This window comes from Beta vulgaris, chromosome 4 (genome assembly GCF_026745355.1).
Source record: "Beta vulgaris subsp. vulgaris cultivar EL10 chromosome 4, EL10.2, whole genome shotgun sequence".
NCBI classification, from domain to species: domain Eukaryota; kingdom Viridiplantae; phylum Streptophyta; class Magnoliopsida; order Caryophyllales; family Amaranthaceae; genus Beta; species Beta vulgaris.
This window is the reverse complement of record NC_079205.1, coordinates 30,390,751-30,400,589: the sequence shown is the minus strand read 5'-3', so window position 1 is coordinate 30,400,589 and position 9,839 is coordinate 30,390,751.

The following is a 9,839-nucleotide window of genomic DNA, read 5'->3' as shown; positions in this document are numbered from 1 at the left end:
CCAAAAATGACACTCTTTACGACCAAAATTCACACTTCGAAAACTTCGCATGCAGTTGTTTGTCCCTGAGTGCCTGTAAAATAACTCTCAAATGACCCTCATGTTCCTCCTTGTTCCTAGAATAGATCAGTATATCGTCTATGAACACAACGACAAATTTATCGAGGTAGGGTCGAAAGATCCTATTCATGAGGTCCATGAAAACTACAGGTGCATTAGTTAACCCAAAAGGTATGACCGTAAACTCATAGTGACCATATCTGGTCCTGAAGGCAGTCTTGGGTATATCATGATCAACAATCCTCAACTGATGGTAACCAGACCTTAAGTCTATTTTGGAGAACATCCCCGCACCCTGAAGTTGGTCAAACAAGTCTCAATCCTAGGTAATGGGTACTTGTTTTTCACAGTGACATTGTTCAACTCATGATAGTCTATACACAACCTCAAACTACCATCCTTCTTTTTCACAAACAAGACGGGTGCTCCCCATGGTGACATGCTAGGTCTAATATACCCTTTGTCGAGTAGTTCCTCCAACTGGTTCTTCAATTCGTTCATTTCTGCTGGAGCCATTCGAGGTCAACGGTGAACTCTACATCTCTCCTTGGAGGCATACCAGGTATTTCTTCAGGAAAAACATCTTGGAACTCTCGGACTATGGGAACATCTTCAGGCCTCAACGGATCATCCTTAACTCTTCTCACCGAACACATAAATAAGGGACATCCCTTGTCTACGTAGTTCTTAAGTTGTAATTCATTGATCACCTTAATCCCGGGTTCTCGAGGTATTCTCCTATATGACACTCTTTTTCCCGAAGGTCCTTAGTTCCACTTTTGCGCATCGCAATCTATCTTAGCCATGTACTTCCCAAGCCAATCCATCCCCAAAATAACGTCTAGGTTCGATATGTTAAACTCTATCAGATCAGAAGGCAAGAAATCCTCCCCTATTTTCAGTGGCACTTTTAGAAATCTTCTAGAGCAATTAACAGTTTCCCCAGACGGAATTAGGCATAGAAATCGACTCAGACTCGACCAATGCTAAAGTTGTAACAGTTGAATGGGAAATAAATGACAATGATGCTCCAGAATCAAACAATACTTTAGCAGGAGTGGAGTTGATAGAAAATGTACCCGACAACATCCTCTCGAGCCTCTTCTTCTCTAGTCGTCATCATACAGCTTCCCCTTGCCCTTATCTTGGGAATTTGTTGCATTGTTCCCATTAGAGATCTGATTGTTGGTGTTGGTTGCAGGCTTGGAGTAGTTAGAATTTTCATTGTAAGCACTTCCCCCATTTCCATTCCCGTTTCCATTTCCATTCCCATTCTTTTGGTCATTGGGTTGCATTTTTCTTCGAGTAGCACTCATATGCCTATGTTCCCAATTTCCCGCATTCTCGACATTCCACCTTGTTACCCTCACAGTCCTACCAGGATGGTTGTTAGGGCATTTCTACACCTATACACACGCTCGGGTCTGTGGTTGTTGGTGTTGTTATTGCGGTTATTGTTGTTGGGATTAGTGTTGTTGTTATTGGGTCCCTTACCAAAATTCCTTTGAGGGTTTTGATGGTTTTGGTTCCCATTATACTTCTTTTCAAACTTCTGGCCCTCGGGATTTGGATTCTCTTTCCGCTTCTCACCTTTACCCCTCTTCCTCTCTCTTCCTGATGGCATAAAGATGAGCAGCTTTGCCAAACACGTGATCTAAAGAGGTGAATGTATCTCCCCTCAGTCTTCCTTGCAGGTCAAGGGTAAGTCCTAGCTCATAACGTGAGGCTTTAGCTTCCTTAGTAGGTGCTATTTCCGGGGCAAATCTCATCAGCTCAATGAACTTTCGGTAGTACTTCTCAACAGACAGGGTCCCTTGTTCTAACATCATAAATTCCTGGGCTTTCTGCTTCTTAAGGTATGGAGGGTAATATTTGTCTCTCAAGGCCTTTTTGAAGGTTTCCCACCCAAAACCAGGCTGATTCAGGAGGTTGTCCTTAGCTTGGGCCACCAAAAATGGGCATCTCCCTGTAGGTAGTAGCTAGCTAAGGGCACAGTTTTCTCATCAAGGCAGGATAGGGTGAAGAAAAGTTTATCGAATTCCCCAACCCAGTTCTCTAATTCTTCGGGTCCCCCTTTCCCATTCAGTATCGGTGGGTTTCTACGGACAACCTTCTCAGATAAATCCCCATCACGGTTGTGACCTTGGGCTAGGTTGGTTGTGATCTGCACCAGGTCACGTATCAATTGTTCGATATTCAGATAGGTTTCAGGGGTGCCTCCCGACCGAACCATCCTACGCTGAAAATAACATAATATATAGCTATCTCAGTGACACACACGTCATCATTTACTTATCTAACGATTACACATTGCACATATAACCAGGAGTTGTTGCGAACAAATATTGAGTCTATATTGACTTGCAACACAAACATCTCACATGAGACATGACAACCAATAATAAAAAATAACATAAATGTATCATTAAAGGTTTTAAAACATATATTATGTATATAGGTATTTAAGAGATAAAACAATAGTTTCAATCAAGTAAATAGTTTTGTCGTAAAATAAGGTTTTAGTTCAACACCATTTTGGAAACATCCTTGTACATCCTCTTAATCTATTCATATTTGAAGATTTTAAGAATCTTTCACAACTTCAATTGAACAATCAAACAACGCATACAAATTCAAGGCACGAAACGAAATCATAATTGAAATCATTCCTATGACTTAATGCACATAACATAATCTATATGCTCCTATCCCATACTACTCATTTTAAAATAGTTTTAAAACGTCTTTGAAAATAGGAGCTTCTGGCTCTGAATCCAGTTTTGTAACACCCCCAAAATCCATACACGTCTACAGTTACGTCGCATCGACTTTGGGAGTGTTACCGCCGCGATGAAACGCAAGGCATAAATAGAAAAACGGTAACTCAAATCATTGTCTCAAAAACTAAAATGCAGCGGAATTAAAAATGTAAATACAACTCGGGAATCATCGACGACCCCTTTTATTCAAACCACAAACCATTTAAGTAAGTCCTAGAAAATCCAATAGTACTTAATTCAAAATGCTTAAATTCCAAAAACTAAAGACTAGCCCCCGTATGCTTGATATCATGGAGCAGCACCACCACACCTAGTCTGCTTCCCATTGTAGCATCAATGGTTCTTCACAGGTCAACAAACACATAATAACACACAATCAGCTATGCTGAGTATGTAATGAACCATTGAATACATATAACTTATAAGCATAAATAATGCACGCATGAACAATCCTAAGCATGATACTATGTTATGTTACATCCTTTAATCTTTCTTTATTTGGCATCGAACAGGCACCGTCATCTTACTAGAATCATATGGGCTAATTAATCCTTAATAGACACCTTGGTCTATTAGATGAAATGCAAATACGGTTTCGTTCCGTCTCACACCCATCACCTCAGTATGCATACCCCCAAGATCGTACAGAACCTTCCGCCTACTTGAGTTATCAAAAATATAAGGACACTACTGTCGTCACAATAGGCCAGCGTCGGAGTGTAGGACGAGTCCCACACTCCCCACATTGTTCATCACTTGTAGGGAGTCCAACCACAAGTTATTGCCATAATTCACTTTTCAATACTGTCTATTCTTTTCATAACCACATAGAGTCATTTACATGTTCTCTTAGTCACATTACTCAAATCGTATCTCTTGTAACAACTCTCGTTACACTATGGATCAGATTAGTATGACTACAATGCTCATGTTCATAATACGATAGAATTACGCAATCCAATGCAACATATCGACTTCAAATTACAAACACATTACCAAACAATCTCAATCAAATGTTCCCTATCATGCTTCTAGGTTCCAATAGAATGAATTGCAACCTAATCATGATACTAATACTTGAAATTAAACTGGTACGCGTACGTACCTTGTAACGGAGAATTTTCACTGTCTTTAATGAACGTTCCGCTTATGAAATTGGGACCTAAACCGTTAAATAAATACTTTAGTGCTACGTCCTTGATAACAATATCAACTAATACGTAACTAAGACTATAACGATCTAATAATTCGAAATAAACGATAGCTAAACTCCTTGTTCATGAACTTCCGTTACTTTTCTATTCTAATGAGTTTAGCGTCTTTTAGGAGTCAAAGTTAGTGAGCAAACTAAACTTAGTTAGTGTAATTAGTCCACTACCTTTACCAAACCAATTAAGTCATAAGTCCAACCACATCTTATGTCCAAAAATCTTAGGTCCAATCCAGTCTTATGTCCAAAAGTCAGGTCTTATGTCCAAAAGTCAGGTCTTATGTCCAAAAGTCTTATGTCCAAAAGTCAGGTTCGCATAATAAGATGGTACCTCCAACCAATAACAGTATTATAATTTGTTCTACTTCCCATCTTACTTAATTACAAACCTAAACCAGATTCTCAACTAAAATCAGAATAATAAATTAAACTAATTATACAGTCTAATTAATTACTAATTAACTTGAATTACTAATTTAATAATTACAACTACTTAACGTAATTTTGAAAATAGAAAATATAATTAAACTAATATAATATATACATATTAGGTTTTATACCACTGACTCGCCGGCGTCAAACTCCGGCGACCCTCGTTCACCACACAGCCACACTCGACACACTCCTTGGTTCCCAGGTGCGCACAGCAGCGACGCACCACTTCGCTCGCTCGCACACCCTCGATCCTCGCGCAAGACCTTCGACACTCGCTCTGCCATCTCGCTTGAACACCGCACGCACCACACTCGCTGGTTCCCACAACAACACACACCACTCGCTGGTTCGCACAACAACGCACACACCACACTCGCACCATGCCTGCTCGCCCAGCCAACCACTCGCACCCTCGAACTCGCACCCTTGCTCGCACCCGAGCCTCGCACAACAACACCCCCGCTCAACCTTGCTTACGCCTTCGCACACACACTGCAGCGCACACCGCACACTCGCTCGCCATAAACCCTCGAGCGTCTCACCTACGTTCGCGCACGACGACGCAGTCTGACTCTCGCACACGCACGCACCCTCGAAGGTGAAGAACTCAGGGGAGACGACGAGAGAGAGGGAGAGAGAGAAGAGAGAATTTGAGAGAGAGGGAAAACGATTGAGGAATAGAGAGGAGAATGAAAGAAAACGGCTGGGAGGGAAGAGATAGTGTGTTAGGGTTTTCTGAAATTTTCTCTTCCTTCCTCTTCCTTATATTTATAGTACAGTACAACTAGGTCTAAAAAAACTCGGTTTTAGTCTTTTAAAATCCGAAATTTACTAAACCAACTCATATTATTATTATTCTATTCTTATTATTCTGTAAATAATACTAAAATACCTTTTTATTAACTTCTTTATATTTTCTTAATTATTATGAAATAACTCCAAAATACGGAGTATTACATATAGATTAATTTAAATAGGTTTTATTTGTAATTAACGTTCTTTACCACTTATATGTGATGATTTTATTATTTTGGCGCTATTTGCATCATTATTATTATTTGATTTCTTCTAATTATGTTATAAAGCAATAAATACACCCGTGCATTATGCACGGGTCCTAAAACTAGTATATATTAATAAAAGAAGAAAATTTTACCTATTCGACAGTGTCATAGAAATTCCGCTCTCACAATGCATGCTCGTTTCATATAGCAAAGATATAAATGCCACGTGTCACTCTCGTTAGAATGCAATGTTTGATTTTGGGATAATTTGTTTCCTAGCATTACATCCTTTCCTTCAGCGGGAAGTTATATGATGGAATTATTATGGGAAACAAATCAATTCCTTCCTAAATTGTCGCTGTCAACTTCTTCATCTTTATTATTATCTCTATTATATAAGGGAAGAGAGGGGGACACCAAAACTTATAAACCCCATTATACCCTCAACTAACAAAGCACAACCACACTCCTCTCTTGCCATTATATCTCACCTAACAAAAATATTTAGGGAAATTTCCTCAGGTACCCCTGAGGTTTGGCGTAATTCCTAAATTACCCCTCACATTTGGGGAATTCCTCAGATACCCCTGAGGTTTGTATTTGGGTCTAAAATACCCTTACTAATGACGGCAGGTTAACACCGTTAATCTTTTTCTCTCCCTTCTCTACCTTCATCTTCTTCATCTTTCCTCTCACCATCCTCCATTAAAGACATTCAAAACCGTCAATTTTTTCTCTCATCCCCATTTTCATCTTCCTAATTCTCAAAATTTTTAAAGTTTTCATCATTATCTCTCTCATCCCCATCTTTATCTTCCTCCCACCATCCTCCATCAAATATAATTAATACAACTCCACATATTTTAGTTTGCAAATAAAAAAAACAAACTAGTTGAGAATGAAGATTCTGATATCCACTGCAATCAACTACATCAAGAAGTGCTTAAACCTTGCTCCATGGAACCATCGTGATCCTTACAATACAATTAGATCTAATTCAATACAAAAAAAAAAAAAGCATTTCACAGAAGTAGATTTAAACTAACAAACATCACATTTCTCCAATCGAAAATCATAACAAATCAATATTGTCAGTTTCGGAAAAAACAGCGCAACAACGATGAACACACTAAAAAGTTCAGATTCATCAAATTCTAAATATCATAAACCCTAATATCTCAACAAATCGGCGAAGCAGATCAAAGGAGTGAAATTGTAGATTGACCAATGAATCAAAAACAAAGGATAACAAAATAAACGCAAAATGATGAAGATAGAGAGATCAAAGGAGAAAAAGTACATGATTTAGCAAGTTTGTAAGAATTGACAACTTTTTGGAACAATTCGATAGCATCTTCGTGTTTGTTGCTGAACAAACCCCAATCAGAGAGTTTCTTCTCAGCCTTCTTCTCGCAGTCCTCACCTCGTGCCAAGTGATCACCCATTTTTGCTCTGCAACTTTTTCTTTCTCCTCTTTTTCTCTCTCTTCGTTTGGTGATTTTTTTTTCAGGTCGTGCATGGGACTTCACCCGAAAACTCAATAAAAATAATGATGGAGGAGGGTGGGAGGAGGGTGAGAAAATTCGGAGGTTTAAAATATAATAAATGGGGGATGATGGGAGGAGAGAGAAAGATTGAAGGTTCATCAATGGAGGATGTTGGATGGAGAAAAAGAAAATTGGAGGGAGAGAGAGAGGAAAACATAACGACGCTAGGGTTCCATCCAATCGTAAGGGTATTTTAGACCCAAACACAAACCTCAGGGGTATATGAGGAATTCCCCAAATGTGAGGGTAATTTGGGAATTACGCCAAACCTCAGGGGTACCTGAGGAAATTTCCCAAATATTTATAACATCTCTAATTTATTGATCTAATAAAACAAAAAACTACAATGAACGTTGTGAAAAAAATTCATAGATGTTATTACATAATCGAGTTTTCTATTTGTTTTCGCACGCATCGCGTGCACATAAGACTAGTATACATTAACTAGAATAATTACACCCATCTCCATTAACACGCATTTTCATCGAGAAAGAAGAGAGAGAAAAAGAGTTGCAAAAAATGGTGATGACTTTAAGAAAACCTTCCATCGGTTTCACCATTAAGTGATTCCGAATCAGAAATAGAAAATACACCAAAACAAGAAAACCCCAAAACCTACTAAGGAGAAAAGATTCAGATAAAGAATCTGAATATGAATAAAATTCAGGGAAGCAAAATGAAGATACAATCAAACAATAGAGTATGAAAGAATTAGGAAGGAAAGGATGTGAAAACATAGAGAAAGAATGATGATGTAGAAAACTAAATATTTTTTGATTTTTTTAATTAATTACAAATTTAGACTTGTAGAGTAATAATTTGCCCTACAATTGTTGAATATAGGAACACCGTCTAGCACCCAGCTGCTGTTGTTGCCTCCGCCGAGTATCTCCATGGCATAGGTGGGGTGTGGAATGTAATTTGTGATTAAGCAGAGCATGAGAGAGTAAGAGGGAGAGATTGAGTGTGGTTGGACTTGAGTCTTCAATTTTGATTGAATGATATTGTTAACACTTAAAAGGGACTAAGGGAGAAATGTACTCAAATTTCTAACTTAGTGTATAAGTCGCATGTGTACACATAGAGATATTTTGTATGTATGAGAGATGTATTCATTTTTTTACTAAATGTGACACTTTCTTTTCACACGGATGCTATCAAAAAATGACTTGATCTGACAACCCGACCTGAACTTGTAATGACCTTTAACTGACTTACACCTGGAATTTTTGTAAAATAGGTCACCTAAAACCTGACTTCTATGCGACATGATAATAATTGATACCTGATCTTGACCCAAGACTATATGACATGAACCTGAACCGACACCTGCCCAAAAAAGACCGATAATTGAAGTGATCCGACCTGACAACGATCCGAACGCAATTCGACACCTGGCCTGATTAGGACCGGAAACCGATTATAACTCGACTCAACTTGTTATTGTCCCGATCTATTGCAACCTGTTACTTGATTTGTAAGACTTGTTGCGGCAGGTTACATGGATTTACCCGACTTTTTGCTACATGTTACTGGACTTCTTGATTTTGATAACTTGACTTGTCATTGATTTCATCATATAGTAAAATAAAATAAACTAACACTACTACAAAAAGGCATATAACTAGATGAGCTATTCAAGTATTGATTTTCAATGAAATCTTAAAAACTAATACAAATTTGAAGCTGTACCACACATGTTTCATGACCCGTTCCATATTTGAGGCAACCCGAAACCAAGCATGGCACAACCCAATTATAACACAACAACCCGATAACTACCGACCTGAATTTAAGTCAAACCTAGTCCAAACCGTTATTCTCCTAGCCTGATAAGTATCTGATCCATGTATGGCATTTAATGACCTGACACGACCTGACCAAACATGACCTGGAATCTTAGATGACCTAACCTGAACCTGACTCGAGTAACTAAATTGACAGCTGTAGGTGGCACCCATAACATGTTTTTTCTTCTTTGGCGGGTACAATGCTGGGCTCGAGCTTTTACGACGGCGGGATTCCGTTTTCCCTCCTCTTATCACTACTAACGCTAAAGCTAACCACCTTATCTTCACCCATTCTTTAGGTTGCTAATAATAACGAAATAACACCAAAAACGACACTATTTCATATAACATTTGCCATTAAAATGAAATTTCTCAGTTGGAATATTTAGGGGGGGGGGGCATTGCGATGAGCTCATTTATCTAAATAATAAATACAATGCGAATATCTTTTTTATTTTAGAAACTCGCACCAAAAATGCTAATAGTGTAAAAATTTTTAAAACACTCAAATTTCAAAATAAAATGGTAATTGACCCTATCAATCAATGTGGTAGTATTTAGATTTGCTGGAATAATGCTAACATAACAATTAATAATCGACTCCTGCAACCTAGAATGGCTCACTTAGATATCACGCATAAACCTACCAATAAGGAATACTCAATAATTGGAACATATTGCCCAGCTCAGGAATATGATAAAAAAAATGTTGTCTGGACGTTGCTACATGGTTATATCTCCAATCTCTCGCTCCCTTGGCTTCTTATTGGAGATTTTAATGAAATGCTTCATCCAAATGACAAAATAGGATTGACAGTGTTCTTTCCGAAACCATTACTTTTGTTGGATTGCAATTAGTTTATTTCATTTTCTCTTCCTACTTAACCTCAAATAATGCATAAATCCACATTCTCTCTCTCCCCATCATTTATCTCTTTCACTCTCTCTTCCATACAATCCTCTTCTACTAAAGTTTTTCGCCTCTGATCCTATCGTCTTTTATTTTTTAGGAT